Here is a 16,458-nt window from a genome sequence, read left to right as displayed (position 1 = left end):
TATGTATAGATTTTACCCAAGTCTTTATTGCTAAGTTGGAAAAAAAAAAAAGCCCATTGAATTAAATATGTTAATACACAAAATACTTGATTTAACTTGGAATCTTAAAGTGTCTTCAAGGTGAGCCTCTGTTGTAATCTTACTTTAAAAACTTTTTATGCATGGTGGGGACAAAGGCAGAAACATTTTATACAATGTTTAGGCCATGTTTATACAATGTTTGTACAAGGCTACAAATTGTGTTTCAAAAATGTGTACTTTTCTTGAGGTGTGTTTTTTAAAATATTGTAGGCAGATCAGAAAGTTGGGGAATATGGGTATTTTCGGTGTAAGACAAGTAATAAACACAATAGGGGTACATGCTTGTGAATCATCTGGCTTACACACTTCCCAACACTCACCATAGCACACACCCTCCCCAATGTCCATAACCCCACCCCCTTCTCCCTGCACCCCTCCTCCCAGCAACCTACAGTTTGTTTTGTGAGATTAAGAATCTCTTATGGTTTGTTCCCTCCCAATCCCAATCCCATCTTGTTTCATTGATTCTTCTCCTACCCACTTAAGCCCCCATGTTGCATCACCACTTCCTCATATCAGGGGGATCATATGATAGTTGTCTTTCTCTGCTTGACTTATTTCGCTAAGCATGATGCGCTCTAGTTCCATCCATGTTGTCGCAAATGGCAAGATTTCATTTCTTCGGATGGCTGCATAGTATTCCATTGTGTATATATACCACATCTTCTTGTTCCATTCATCTGTTGATGGACATCTAGGTTCTTTCCATAGTTTGGCTCTTGTGGACATTGCTGCTATAAACATTCGGGTGCACATGTCCCTTTGGATCACTACATTTGTATCATTAGGGTAAACACCCAGTAGTATGATTCCTGGGTCATAGGGTAGTTCTATTTTCAACTTTCTGAGGAACCTCCATGCTGTTTTCCAGAGTGGCTACACAAGGTTGCATTCCCACCAACAGCATAGGAGGGTTCCCCTTTCTCTACATCCTCGTCAGCATCTGTCGTTTCCTGACTTGTTGATTTTAGCCGTTGTGACTGGTGTGAGTTGGTATCTCATTGTGGTTTTGATTTGTACTCCCCGATGCCGAGTGATGACAAACACAATTTTTATTCATTTCCATGCCAGCTCGAATCAGAGAGGTCCACGCTTTCCTGACAGCTCAACAAAGAAAATGTGGTGAGCCACAGGGCACTGTGGGAAGTGCTTTGTAAGTGCTCCTCTATTTCATTTTCCCAAGAAACACCTGAGGTTCTTGTTCCCATTTTGCAGATCCAGGAGGCTCGGGTGTAAGGAAGCTGTGTCTCCACATTCATCGAGCTGAGAGTAAAGAATCCCTCCAGCTCTGCTTTGTCCCAAATCCTGTGCTCTCAAATACAACATCCTGTGCCTCCAAAAACCAAATGCAAAGGGAGAAGTGGAGATGTGTGGACACCAGAGGCTGACGTTTACTGGAGGAAGCGTGAACTCCGAGAAACAGAATGGGAAGGGTTCTGGAGGAAAGGCAGTGGCTCAGGAAATGAAAAATATGAGACAGAAATAAGCAAGGGAAAAGGGATGGAGGGTGGAGCCAGAGGCATGGGTTTATAGAAAATTCCCAACATTTATCAGACCAAAGGAAACATCTTTATTTTTAGTTGAACAGAAACTCCCACAACATCTATTCAATTTGGTATGTTTAAATGGAGGATTATAAATGATACCCTCCTGCCCACCACGAGTTTACTTATGGGAAATGAACCTCCCTTTGACACGGAGACAAGCTTCTTAATCATCAGCTAATTCTAGCATGTGGACATTTTTTGGAACCAGAGAATTATATTTCAAAGCTTCTGCTGAGTGCACGAGTGCTCTGTGGGCATTTTGTCTCGGTAAGAAGCAGAGATGTTGGCCCATAGATCTTGGATAGAAAAGACCTTTGAGACTCTCAGGTGGATTTTCTTGCCAGGCCAGGAGCAGAGATGAATACTATTATACAGAGCCTCTAAAGGGCATACACTTCGGCAACAACTGCTTAGTGATGCCTAATACTTGAGACCGTATCTGTCTGGCCAAAATTTAGTAGCTCCTAAGCCACGCCAGAGTTCAGCTCCCACTGAGCCATCTGCCCTCCCTCTGTGTAAAGCAGATACTTTCTCCCCAGAATGGTAATAAAAGTGGCAATTGACAAGGAAAATCGTGACCATTTGTTTAGTTAGTGTAATTCTTCCTTCTCAGAGTCTACGTATTTCCAAATGGTCTAGCTCTGTATTTACAACTGGTTTTGGGTGAAGGTCAACCTCAGACACGTGGAATTCCCATAAGGGCTTAATTTATAGTGTACAAAGAGGGATAGGAGTTTTTCGAGAGGAGCCCGAACTTGATACTTTGATGTGCTATTTCCCTAGTTTTCATTATCTGCGACCGCTCCAATCTCTGCGTATACTGCCTGGTTCACATATGGCTGTTCTGTGATCTGAGGAGATCTGAGGGCTGCCGAACTGGCCACCTCTGAAGGCCAACAGACATTCATTCCCTGAGTTCACCGGGACGTCCTGTCTGACTGCCCTGCAGGGGGAAGAGGAGAAGGAATGAGATTCGGCAGCCATATTGTTTGGAGAATCAGTAGCTGTGTGTCTTTGGGACAGTTACTTACTGTTTCTTTTCTCTGTTTTGTTACTGGAAAAGCAGGGTAATGGGACCTGTCTCCCTGGGTTTTGGGAGGAATGAATAAGGCAGAGGGCCAACAATGTGTAGCTCCTGATACACTAACTGAATACCAGCTCAGTAGGCATTTTAGTTCTTCAGCAGAGTCGAGAGAGGACCGGTTTATTCAGGGAGTGGTCCCATCTTGTTCTGTCAACTACAGTAATTTGGTCCTTATGGAAGTTTTATGTAGCGAGGAACAGCAGAACGGGGTGGAAAAAAAATATGGTGTGAGGATATGAAAGTTGGAAATCGTGAAGTACCGATTTGTGAATTAAGTCACTCTACCTGAATTCAAATATGTATTTGTTTTCCCATTCCCTGTTGCCCCAATGATCCCAAATCTCTCAGCCGTGGCCATGGTACCCACCATCTTTGGGGGCGTGGGGATTGCCAACTGGTACTTTAGAATCCCTGCTTGTCCCATCCTTGGCTCCGCAGCATTTTCACCCCTCCTCGCCAGGGTGGCACGCACTCCTTTACCCACCTCTGAGGCCTTTGTGCGGCACATGGAGAATGAGGACACAGAAAGCGTCCTCCAGGTGCTGCTGAAACTGAGGCGGTGACAGACTTTGAGGAAGTCAGTGCCCATCAAAGAGCATCGCCTTCCTCTGTCTGGCCATTGTGTGGCTGTTTTGAAGGTTTCTGAGAACCCAGGATCTTTCTTTGTTCTTACTTTTCTATGAGATGTGAAGAAACAGGAAGGGAAACCTGCTTCCGAGAGACACTTAATCCAAAAGAATGGGGGTGGGGGGGAAGAGGGGGACTTTTTTCCAAGGTAGGGTCAATGCTGGAAACCATAACGTGGGAGTGGAAAATGGAACAAAAGGTGAATGATGCTTTTTAAATGAGCCCATTGGTTTCATGAAACCTCAATTCTTTAAGATAACATGAAAGCATGAATTTTTAAGCGCATATTTTAAGAGAATAATGGATGTATATACATGGACACACCTATACATTTTACTGCCAAGTTACAAAATTCAGGCTGTAGAACATCTAAACTTTCCTACATGGCTTGGCAAAAACCAAAGCTCACATATAGGTACCACATCGAATCCAACAGATGGGTGCTGGAAGCCATTCAGCTGTAATCTAATTAGCACCATGTTCAGATTGCAGCAAAGCATGCAAATAGCTCATTTGCCTTTGAAAATGACACAATTTGAGATATTTTTCAAGGAGTTGTCCTGACATGCTGAACTCACTCATTGATTGTCCTCCTTGATTTGAATTCATCTTGTGCTAAAACACCTCCCGGATTTCTCCAAATTCTCTATTTCAGTGCTTTGTTCATACTGTTATATTTTAATATTTGCCAGGTCCTGTTAGGCTACTACACTTTGATTGGCTCACAGAATTTTATGTGAATTTCAGTTTGTTGATTTTCGGCTTCCTGTGCCTAAGCTCCAGAATGTTCTTCACTAAAGTTCTGTCAGTTACAATGTGTTGGATATTGTGATGCACATGGGAGTCCTGCTTACAATGAAAAAGCCTCTAAGTAGCTTTCCAGGAACAGGTGACTATTATGAGCCAAAGGTAGGAAGCTGCTCTCAGCGGTCCTAATAAGGTAAGCATTTCCTTATAAATGCAACTCTTGTATACAGAATTAAACTGAGCAAACAGTGAAAATGTGTATTTATCATGTAACGAGGGGCTTGAGGTTGTTTCTATAACATATCTCTTTAATAACCTGGGAAGGAGTGTGGGGAGAGTTTAATATTACATGTGATGGGAAAATTTCTAACTCTGAGACCCAGGAGATAGCAAAAAAGAGGAAAAAGCAGTTTCATTTGTAAGCTATCTGCATTTTCTAGACCTCAATAAGTCATAATTCTAAGAAGTAAAATCTGGTGTGAACTTGAACTTGTACACTTAAGTTAAAAATCTAAGCCAGTGACACATTGCAGAAGATAAGACTCTATCTTCCTCTTCCAAAACATATAATCACTCCTCTCCCCACTCCTTTGGCTGGTTTGCCCCATTTCATGGTAGAGTCGAAATATTTCAAGCTAAGATAACAGAGTCAAATTCAAGGTCTTCCTAGCACAACTTGGGGAAATGCCAAACATAGCAGTGTGTTGTTCTTGACAGGTACAACTCCATCAGTTTCTTCAGGGAGAGAAAGATTTGCAGAACATCCCACTGGGAAATGGAGCCAATGCCTCATTGAGTTACTATCACTGAATTATATTCCTTGACACACTGTATTTACGTCTTTCATAGACCCACTATAAAAAGATGATGGGACTGAAAATGAAAGCAAAGCTTAGCAGAAAGGATTCTGTTCAGTCCGTCAGTACTATGAGAATTTGGAGAATTGTTGGGACTTACCTGAGAACAAATTATTTTCTTTGAGCTGCTATTAGCACGCTGGACAAACACCACAGTAAACTGTGAATGTGTATCATACTGCCTGACCTTTTCTTTTTGCCACTGGCGGACCGTGGGCTGTGCCAGCCGTCAGCACCTGTTCTCAGAGGTATTTCCCACGTGTATGTTTATTAGGTCTCTGCCAGACTTGATAGCTATCCTATGATACGGGCCTGTTATTTCTGAATAGGCAGTGCAAAGTTTTAGTCTGTGTCTTCAGCAGGTAGAGGGTGGGAACTTCTCCAGGGATCCAGCCTCAAACATTTGCCAGCCAAACCCGAAATTACGGGAGGTTTTTCCAGTAACAGCTCACCTTTAGAAAATCCCTTATTGTAGCTGCTTTATTTAGCCTTTGCTTTGTTAAGAGAAGAAAAAAAAAAGAATGGGGGAAGATCAGTGTGTCCTGGTAGATTGTTTATGCATATTTAAAACAGAGGAAATATGTTCGTGTTGCTTCTAGGCATCTAGGCAGCGCCTCGGCAACTGTGATGGGCAGATGGGAATCGCGACTATTTAGAAATATCTGCTGAGAAACATATATCACAGCTGCCCATTTAGCTAATGTGGACTATTTGTAATGTCATTTTTAATGTATTGGATAATATTTTGTGCACACAGTGCCCAAACACAAGCCCATCCTCCTAAGTACCTGTGATTTTTCTGGGAAAAATATTTATAAACGATTATCCCTAGGGACTATTTTTAAACAGCCAAATGGCTATATACCCACGAACATTTGAACAGTGTCTGAAATATTTAGAATTATTGAAACAACCTACAGAATACGGATCCATTCTAGGAAAAATTGTACACAATGAAAATGATGCACACAGATGGTAGCTGTGGTATTTGTAGATACCGTGCTTAATGCATGGGGCTTGGCTGAAGGGATATCACCATTGGCTTCATGTTGCTAATCCAGACCTCATAGTCCTTGAGGCAGTGTGTGCAAGAAGTTACTCTATGCCCACATGGGAGGCCTTACAGACATATGTGGGAAGGCTCAGATTTCCTGATTGTTTAGCTAGGTTCCTGGCTCTCCATTCACAAAAGCAAAATTCCAGAAGTAGAGAGAGCGGTGGGATGAATTTTAGCTAATGACAAACCTCTCTAAACCGTCCCAGGTGACTCCTGGTCTGTACCTATGTAAAGCTGGACTCTCAGCAGTTCGTGACCTGGTCCTCTTCTTTCCCTGGTTAGTATCTGATACAATTGGTTTGGACATATTTTACGTCAATCAGTTTGCCACGTAAGTGACCAGAGCTATAAATAAGTGCCTGGCATTTGTCGTTCCAACTGATCCATTTTTACCATCAAAAATAATCCATGCAGAGAGAAATAAGAAATATAAATCCATTTCTGCACAAGCCCTACCTAATCCCTTTTCACTGATACATAAAATTCATGCAGAAAAAATACGACCCGACTAAAGTTCCCTGATCCTGACTGTGCTCTACACTTAAGATGATGTTTAATCTGGATTGGGAGCTTGGTTTTGGAGATGGAGGAACCCATTTGGGCGTCAATCCACGTAGATGAGGTTACTGAGAAATACTGGAGACTTGGTTTAGAGGTCCAACAGATTTGGCTGGAAAAATCCTTTTTTCCACTAACTTGCCTTATAGCCTTGGGCATGTCACCTCAGCAGTCAACTTCAGTGTCTTCACTATAAATTAGATGGTCTTTGTTTCTTCCTTTTCCTGGTGTAGTCATTTCAACTTGCGGAACTGATGTGGCTGTTAAAGAAGTGTCAATAGCACAGTGGGCTCTCCAACGGACAGTCGAGCACATTAGGAAGGAACACAGATTCTAGAGCAGACATGTCTGGGTATGGACCTGGGATTTGCCTTTAGTATCTCCATCCTTAGTCTAAGTCACTTAACCTCCCTGTGCTTCCGTTTGCTCTCCTATAGAAGAGGAATAAGCGTAGTAACTAGGGCCATCATGGTGATTAAATTAGGATAAGTAAAGTACTTGGAACAGTATTTGGCATGCAGTAAATAAATGATGTTTATTCAGTAATAATGACAAACATTTATTACTACACAATTACAATACTATCATTATTTATTATTTATTATAGATTCCATGTCTTGTGTTCTGTCACTTGATGGTGGTGGTGACTTTGCACTTTGGGGTTCTTGCTGTGCCTCTAGTTACGTCTGTTCCCTCGCAGGCAGAATTCCAGCTCCAGAAGCACAAAGAGTCGGGCAGCAGCAAGAGTCATGAGGACCTGCATCTTGGAATCACCCACCGTGTATTCTAGAGTCCCCCGTGTTGTGAATTTAGGCTCAACCAAAAGTTTAAAGGGCTCAGCCAAAAAGCTTAAAGGTCAGTGATATGCAGCGGAAATACAATTGTGAGGTTACTGGGAGATGGGGTTGGTTAATTTATGTGTCAAGTTGGCTGGCCATAGGGTGCCCACACATTTGGTCAAATGTCATGTCTGTGTTTTCAGGTGACTTTAACATTGGACTTGGCAGGCTAAGTAAGAAGACTGCTCTACCCAGTGGTAGGTGGGTGGGCCTCATCCCATCAGTCAAAGGCCTGAATAGAACAAAAAGGATTCTCGGTAAGAGGGAATTCCTCTAGCTTGGCTGCCTTCCAACTGGACATAGGTTTCTCTTGACTCCAGAGTGCAAGGACACCATCTTCTCTCCGGGGTCTCAGGCCTTTGACCTTGAACTGTAACTAAACCACTGACTCTCCCACGTGCTGACTCATCCTAAAGATCTTGGGACTTATCAGCTTGTATTATGTAAAATTTTTCCCCGTTTTCCCCCTTGCTTGTAGAGTAATCTTGTAACAAAGATTTTATTTAACCAAAAAAAAAAAAGTGTATCTGACACATCAGTCCATTTATTCAGCAAAAACATGCACTTAGGGTCTATGATATACCGGGCCCTACACTAACCTCTGATACAGAACAAGGAATATGGTTGTTACTTTTGTGGAGATTTTAGTCTGGTAGAGGAGAGAGAAACATTGTACAAATAAATGAAATATAATTTTTATACGTTCTATGAAAGACATGAAAAGGGTAGAGACTTTGAGGAGACGCCAATCAAGCTGAAACCTGAAAGACGAGACTCTTCTAGTCATACAGAAAGGAAGCAGAGAATTCTGGGCAGAGAGCCGGCCTGAAGACCCAGAGCGGGGATGTTGACCTGCTGGGGGAATTGAGAAGAAGAGCTTTGCCGAACCCGTGAGCAGTCCATGGGACGAGCAGGAGGTGACGTCACACGATAGGTAGTGCAGATGCTGGACAGGGCTTTGAGGATCACAGCAAAGAGAATTAGCTAGAAACAAATGGGGAGCTGTGGAGGGATGTTAAGGGTTGGATTAACATGACTTAATGCACGTTGATCGTGGTTTAAAATTTTTCCAAGCTTGGGACACCTGGGTGGCTCAGTCCGTTAAGTGTCTCACTCTTGATTTGGGCTCAGGTTGTGATCTCAAGGTCACGAAATCGAGCCCCATGTTGGGCTCTGTGTGGGAGCATGGAGCCTGCTTAAGATTCTCTCTCTCCCCCTCTCTGCCTTCTCCCCCACTTTCTCTCTCTCTCTCTTTGTCTGTGTGTGTGCGTGTGTGTGTGTGTGTCTTAACAGCAACAACAAAATATTCCCAAGCTTACTGAGAAAAGAACTGATTAACCTGTGCAGGATAGAAGTGGGAAGACCCGCGTCCTTGCTGGCGGTGTGGTGGTCAGCAGGGGATACTGTGTCCTGCGTGGGAGACAGACAGACAGACAGAGGAGAAGCAGCAATAGGAAGTGCGTCCTCTCTGATGCCGGCCAGTGCTCATTCGGGTCTCACCGTGGAACCCCAGCGCCATTTCACCTCCCTAAGGATTCTCTTTCCTGCGCTGCCCAGAATGGGTCAGGATCTGCCTCGGCCTCCTTGCTGTCATGCTCACGACACCTCACAGGGTGATTCCTTAGAACCCCTAAGGGCAAGGGATTTTTCTGTTTTTCTTCTGTCAGAATTCTATGTCTGGGATCTAGCCGAGTGCCTGGCACTTCATTCTGATTCAATACGTATTTGTTGAATGAGCAAAGAAAATGAGTACTCTAACTCTGGTGGAAAGAGGAAAAAGTCCCAATTTCCAGAGAGACTTTAGGGAATGAAAATGTAGAGAGTAAGAAACTCTGTGAATATGTTGTTCAAATTTGGCTGAGACAGAAATTCTGGAAACACTGGGGAGGTAAAATCATCTGACGCTTTTCCCAGAAGCCCTCCCCCAACCCTCCAAATTCCCACCTGTAGTCAGCAGGACAAAGCATCAGTGTTTTAACCAGTGACACATTTTTCGACTCTGCACCACTTTGGGGATGTTAACATCTGCGAGGCTGGCAGGTAGTATCTTCTCGAAAGCATTAGAGTCCTCGTGTTCTTCTCTGTGCAGGTCCCCATGCGTCTGTACCGACCGGCACAGTGCAGGTGTTTTTACTCCAGATACCCCCAGGCCAGGAAAGGCGCCGGGAGGTTCACTGTTTAGGAGTTTGGAGAGAATGTTGGAGAAGAAACACTGACAGCACAGCAGTGAAAATGCTACCGCTCAGGGCCCTGAAGCTCAGGAATGACATTTGTTCTCTTTGTACAAGCTGCGTGTCCTTGATTTAGTCCCTGTTAGATGGGGAACTAGTCTCTGTGCCACTGAGGAACAGGGGTCTTAAGGGATGGGAATCCAATTCACTACCAATGTCTTATCTGAAAATTAGAGAAAACGCTCCGATCTACCACTGTGAGGATTTATGGGGCTTCTGTGTGCACTGTCTGCACACATTGGACGGGTTGGTTTCAGTAACTTGTGTGATTTATTTGTCCGTGGAGCCTACCAGTAGTTTAAACTAGGCAAAATGGCTTGTCATATTTGGTGTTATATAAACAGAGACTCTTTGTGGATTCAGCATCAATAGTCAGTGTGAAAAGATAGATCACTCGAGTTGAAATAAGTGTTTTTAGAACTGTATGGGAAAAAATATGTGAAGAGAATTCATTCCATCTCCTTCTTCTGAAAAAAAAATGGGGAATCCCAACTTGGTAGAAGCATCCTATAGACCAGGGGAGAAAAGCATGCATAAAAGCTCAAATTTGGAAATGATCTAGTGTCCTTCAACAGGAGAGTAGATAAATAAACTACAGTATGTTTCCATTCAAGAAAATTAGCAAAAAGCACTGAGTGGCGTATGACCTTAGGGATGAATCTTAGCAATAAAATGTTAAAGTAAAAAGTTAAAAACAGATTAAATGTTTTAAATATCCAGTTTTAAGAGTGTAATATATTATAATATAGGAATAGATATAGGAATATAGGTAGGAATATATAGGAATAAGGAAGATAATATCCAGTATTAGCAATATATATATGAATATATAAATATAAATATATATGTGTGTATATAGATGTATGATAAAGCTACATAGAAATGTGAGTGAAGGATTCAGGTTGCACCAGAGCAGAGTGAGAGAATGAGATGGGGTTGGAGGAACCGCAAGTTTAGGTGTAGATTACTGTGATCATTTTAGTTTGATTTGCATAGTAGAGACTTTTTTAAAAAGATTTTATTTATTTTTTTGAGAGAGAGAGATCACAAGTGGGCAGAAAGAAAGGCAGAGAGAGAGGGACGCAGGCTCCCTGCTGAGCAGAGAGCCCGATGTGGGACTCGATCCCAGGATCCTGAGACCATGACCTGAGCTGAAGGCAGAGGCTTAGCCCACTGAGCCACCCAGGCCCCCCCTGATGTGCACGGTAGAGATTTGCAGGTGCTCCCTGCATCATTAAGAAGAGGGGAAGAAGGAAAGGCAAGGAGAGAGGGGTGGAGAAAAGGCTTTGCATATATCAATATGGACAGTGGGTCGTCGAAAATATGATAAATTCAGTTTTAGGCCCTCAAGTGAAAAAAGAGAAAGAGAGGGAGTACCCACAACAGTTTAAGAACATTAGCCTTTTCTTGGAACACCAGGTAAAAACTCTCTAAGTTTATGTGGTTATATAGGGTGTGTTGGTGTGTTGCGGACCGGAGCCTGAACAGGCACCTGGTTTTCCCTGATCCACCCCGCCACCCCCGTCTGTTCTTTGGTGATTCCTTTAAAGCCACCGGATTTCAGAAAATCTTACAACTTCACACTCTTCTGTCACTCCATCTCCCTATGCGCATCTAGTCCACATCCCACACGTGCTCCCTTTTCAAGGTCTCCTGAAGTCACCATCATTCTCCACCCCGCGCGGCAGTCGGCCACCCCCCAGCTGCCCGTCTTGTCCCCAGGACTTCTGTTGTGGAGCGGCCATCACGTTCCCTCTGACGCGATCTCTGCACGCTCTGCGCAGCTGCTTCCACGGGAGTGAGAGGGGAAGCCCAAGCCCTAAGCATGGTGGGCAAGAGCTCCCGTGGGCGGGCGGGCTTTCCACTCCTGCCACCCCCGCTTGCTCACCCTGAGGGCCACGGCTGCTCTCGTGCGCGTGCGTGTTCTCCTTCTCTCTTCCACTCAGCGCGCTCTTCTCTTCCCCTCCCTCACCTGCTGCCCCTCAAGGCCCCTCCGCATTTGAGGAAGGGGCTGCTTCTTGACATTCCTGCAGCTCTGTCCTCTCAGCCCCCTCCTGGCTCCGGAGCCCTCCCAGCCACGTGGTGGAAGGGGAACCCTCTAGAAGCCCAAGCCCCTGCGGAGTGTCTGACAGCCAACAGGTGCGCAATCAGTGTGAGGGCAAGTGGACAGGTTAGAAACGTGACCCTGTGCTTAATGTGCTTCGAGAATATAATGGCCTACTTCTTATTCCTTCTTTGGTTGCCTGCTCCTATTCAGAGTAGAATTCTGATAATCCCTCTCCTTTTCTCAAAATAAAAGGTGAAGTGAACAAAAACCTCAGAAGACTAGAATATTTTGGAAGGCAGAAGTAGACGGAGGCATTGATACTACAGGCAAATTTTGTGTGAAATACATTATTTTACCACACATAAATGGTATTTCCTGTCTTAAACATCTCTATTTATATCAAACTTCAATGATGGGTTTCAGTCGTAGTGTTTAATTTAAAACAAAATAACAATACATATACTAACTAATTCTGGAGGGCCCACGGAGGTGGAAATAATGTATCCATAAGAATTACATTAAACAAATCCGTATTTAAAAACACTTCCCTTAAAGTTATAATGCAGTCAAGGTTTCGGTAGGAGCAACTGCAGCATGATTTAAGTCGTAGCCGTTCAACTATAAAGAGATACATCAAAATTACTTTTACCTATTTGTACTTATTGTTTTAATTTTTAACAGAATTCCTTTTAAAGAGAGAAAACGGGGAGCTCTTCCGCTGTGGTTGTGGGGTTCAGGTTTGCTGCTGCGGAAGCCGAATCAAGCCTGCGTGTTACTGTGGGTCTCTGAGCTGTCCCGGGTGGAACTCCTCTTTCCCTGGGGGCCTGATGATCCACGGACAGCCCCCCCCCCCCCATTCAGGCCTTTGTGGCTACAGGTGTAAGAGCAAAAGGGCCACTGGCAAAGCTAGCAGTGAAGTCGGCTTTAGCCACTATAACTGTTCCAACCTGGGGCTCGATCCCAGGACCCCAGGATCATGACCTGAGCCTCTTGGTGGGACAGAGCTGCCATCAGACTTCCATGGGCTCTTTTCCCATAGAGGAGAATCTGGTTGTGACAGAAGAAAGCAGTTTTTTTCTGGTTTTTGTCCGCGTCTTCCCCTGTCCCTGTAGAAGGGGGGCTTCTGATGTGTTGGGGGCTGTCTCCATGCACTTGGGACATTCATTCTCTATTTCTAAGTAGCACGTTTCCTCCTCTGCCCATGTCCATGGCATGCTTTGGGTGTAATTTAGGCAGAACTTGAAGTTTCAGCTGCATCTCTTCCAAGTTGTAAGTTTTCAGACTGCAAACACAGTTTTGAAGGTTTTTCTAATTTCTCCTGTAGGTTCCTCATTCATTCGGCTTTCTTCAAATATATTTTTGAGTATTTCCCATTTTTCTCCCTCAAGCCTTTTTAAAGAAGCATCTACCCATCAGCGTCGATGACCAGATGACCTCCACTGCTGCAATCCACGCATCTGCTCTAGGGCCAGGGTGGGTCATTCAGGGAACCGTCTGGAAGGCGGCCTGCCCACCTGACCGGCTTCACCACCGTTTGCCTCAGAGGTTTTTTTTTTTTTTTTTTTTTTTTTTTATTTTATTTATTTATTTGACAGAGAGAGAGATCACAAATAGGCAGAGAGACAGACAGAGAGAGAGATGAGGAGAAGCAGGCTCCCCGCTGAGCAGAGAGCCCAATGCGGGACTCGATCCCAGGCCCCTGGGATCATGACCTGAGCCGAAGGCAGAGGCCTAACCCACTGAGCCACCCAGGCGCCCCTGCCTCAGAGGTTTTAACTGGCTCTTCGGATCCTTCACAGCCTGCGTTTTCGGGCGCGTTGTTGCGTTCCCTCAGCTGGATGTGCTCTTTGCCTCCACGAAGCAGCTTCTTAGACGAGCAGTTCCAGACTTTGCTGAAGTCTAAATAAAGCAGCGTTTTCACTCAAACCGTGTAGTTTTCTGAGGTGGTTCTACATTCTCCTGAGAGGCTTTAAGATCGGTTTTGTTTGTGTTTTTCTGCATCTGTCACTTGGGACTGGAGGGTGTCAATGCCTCTTTCAGGGACTGTGTCTGTTCAAGGTGACCCATCGGCCGCAGCAGCCCCAGGAGCCCGTTCTCACCTGTTTTACTTCGGCCGCAGGCGGATCCCGGCGGCAGGTTCTGGGGCCCGAGGCGGGCGGCGGGCGGCGGGCGGCGGCTAGAACACCCTGCAGGTGGGGCAGGCCGGGCCCAGCTGCACCCGGGGGCCTGATGCCCGGGATGCCCCGCACCTGGCCTCCACGTGCGTCTGCGTACACGGCGCAGGCTCCCAGCCAATCGCAGGTGGGGCCGAGCTCACCGGGAGGTCACCTGGAGGTCGTGGCTTCCCCGAGGCGGCCGCGTGCTGTGCTCCTGGCGCAGGTCTTACGGCGGGGGAGGAGCAGAGCTCCCCACCCACGGGCAGGTAGGCCAGGTCCGCTGGGCCCGGTGAGGGTGGGGGTGGAGGTGGGGGTGGGGGTAGGGTGCCGGGAGGGGCGCCCGCCTGCCTGGCCGGGTGCCTGGTGGACATGGGGGGCCTTGAGCGCCGTCGTGGGGACTGAGGACTTTCTCGCGGGGCCTTGGTCCCTCGGTCACTGGGCTGTCTGCGGGCCGCTCATTCCCGCCGACCAGCCGCTAGGTTTTGGGGGGGGAGGGTTCGTGGCTGGCCCCGGGGGAGGGGAGCCTGGTCGGGCGGGCCAGGACTTTGGGTGCCGTGGGGCCTCCTCAGCGGGCCTGCTGGGGGCAGCATCTGGGGGTCCCCCCGGTAGGTGCTGGGAGGTGGGCGGCCGTGCAGGGGACGAGGGGTCGGAAGGAGGCTTTCTGCGGCCCTGGCACCCACCCGCTCTGGGGACCCCACGCCCCTGTCCTTGGAGCTTGGGGGGACGCAGGGCGCGGTGGCCACGAACACCGCCGTGTCCTCAGGGGCAGAGCCGTTCGCACTTCTGGCAGCGCAGCCAAACACAGCGTTTGTAACTTTAGAGGACTGAGTTCCCCTGCGGGTGACTTGGGGGCGGGGGTCCCCCAGGCTTGTGAAAGAGTCCGGTGTTCTCAGGAACTCTGGGAAGAGCTTCAGCTCAGGCAGGTAAGGTTTCGGCTGGCTCTCTTTCTCTCCTTAAAGCATGCCGGCTCTTTATTATAAGAATGACCACAGCGGGACATACCAGGATCTGTCAGGGAGACCCAAAGACACCTGGGACGTGTCCCAAACATTGGAACCGCAGGAGAGCACCTGCCGCTGCCCCAGGGATGAGAGGGGATGACGATTTGGGGACAGCGGTCCCTCCCTGGCTCCAGAGGGCACCATGGTTCTACCTCGGGGGGCCAGTGTCCTGTGGGGCACAGCTGACCACGCACAACCCTGTGGAATGTGCTGTCTTTAAGAAAAACAAGTGGCCAGCAGGATCGCTCATGAGCTGGACTAGGGGAAAGGGGGGGTGGACAGTCCGGTTCTAGAAAAATGCTCTCACTCTGCTCTGCACACACTGCGTCCCCAGGAGGACTCCCAGGAGCCCCTTAGTCTGTGTTCTATCCCGAGTCAGAAAAAGGCCTTGGAGCATCTGTGGGTAAGCGGTCACCCTCTCAGGTGTCCCCTCTGGAGGGAACATGGCTGCCAGCATCCGTGGTCACAAAACTTTACTGGGGGTCTTTCCTGCTCACACTGTTTGGACCTGCTGCCGATCAAAAAGGTGTCCCCAAAAAGGACGTGGTGCTGCCTGGGTAGATAAGACGTTGCACAGCAGGGGGAGAATCTTCCTCTTTGCCAGGGTTCCAGCAGCCAGCCCTCGGGGTGCCATGAAGTGTTGTGTTTGGGAACTGGCTTCCTGACCACTGGAGGGGGAAGGGGCCTGGACCATCAGAGCTGCTTGGCAGGGCCTCAGAGCTCAAGGTCTGTTCCTCCCATTTTTGAGGGGAACCATCTAGACTGTGGTGTGGAGTTAATGATGACAGTGGGGGCCGGGAAGGCTGAGACCCATAGGCCGGCTGGAAGTTCAGGTCCACGATGAAATGATAATCCCGAGTCTGGTCTCTGTAGAGCAAGCCATGCAGAATGGAGACAGACAGGATGTCTATGTTATGGTCTTGAGACTCCATTCCGTCTTCCTATTTTCATGTGTTGTATTACTTTAAATAGATTGGAAAGGAGGAAGACTTGACAGAGAGGACCAAGAACACACACTCCAAGAAAGCACAGGCGGGGGGCCATTTGGAAAACAAGAATCTGTTCTCAGGGATTGACAGAGATTTACAGATCAGAGGTAGCCCCCAAAATGCCGTGCAGAAAGAGAAAAGGAAGAGGAAGGCACAGGTGAGGTCAGGGACGGCCTTCCTCTGCCCCAGGGTCAGCACACGAAGTCTCTAGATGTGGAGCTCTGCCCTGGGAAGGGGGAGAAAATGATGGAGGTTTCCAATCCTTGGGTTTCTCCCCAGGCTGGAGAAACAAAGCTTGCCATCTCCTCTGATTTGGGGCGTAGCTGCTCCAGGTGGCAGGTTTTTTTTTTTTTTTTTTTAAACTCCCTCCCCCAACTCTTTGAACCTGAGTGCGGGGGTTTCCCAGCACAGTGGCACTGTAACAAAGCTTCATTCTGACGCAGGACCTGTTGACCTGGTTGGCGCCAAGGTCGGTTTCTAGCAGATTTCCTGCAAGGAGTTGGGTCAAGGAAAGTTTTTCACTGATGCTTAATTTATTTTACACGATCACATTGCCTTCTTCCTTCTTTGGGAGCGCCGTTAACAAAATACTCCTTAGCACTTGCCTGAATGACACTCACCGCCCCAGTGTGAGAAT

At 46.8% G+C, this 16,458-nt stretch overlaps 2 long non-coding RNA genes across 4 annotated transcripts; both read left to right on the top strand.

Annotated features, from left to right (window-relative positions):
* The first annotated feature begins 3,776 nt into the window (after window positions 1-3,776).
* Window positions 3,777-8,089, top strand: LOC116581927. The gene is made up of 4 exons (XR_004282303.1): window positions 3,777-4,279; window positions 6,792-6,910; window positions 7,259-7,413; window positions 7,541-8,089. It is a non-coding gene; the product is annotated as an uncharacterized LOC116581927 (long non-coding RNA).
* A 10-nt stretch (window positions 8,090-8,099) lies between these two features.
* On the top strand, window positions 8,100-13,595 carry LOC116581928. Of its 3 annotated transcripts, none has more exons than XR_004282305.1 (4): window positions 8,100-8,314; window positions 8,691-9,874; window positions 12,357-13,220; window positions 13,445-13,595. It is a non-coding gene; the product is annotated as an uncharacterized LOC116581928 (long non-coding RNA). The 3 variants fall into 3 exon arrangements; XR_004282306.1 differs by having other exon boundaries at window positions 8,100-8,331; window positions 8,712-9,874; XR_004282304.1 differs by having other exon boundaries at window positions 8,100-8,331.
* Window positions 13,596-16,458: the final 2,863 nt, after the last annotated feature.

This window comes from Mustela erminea, chromosome 21 (genome assembly GCF_009829155.1).
Source record: "Mustela erminea isolate mMusErm1 chromosome 21, mMusErm1.Pri, whole genome shotgun sequence".
NCBI lineage: Eukaryota > Metazoa > Chordata > Mammalia > Carnivora > Mustelidae > Mustela > Mustela erminea.
Note: the sequence above shows the minus strand (reverse complement) of the source record. Positions and strands in the feature narration are given on the sequence as shown.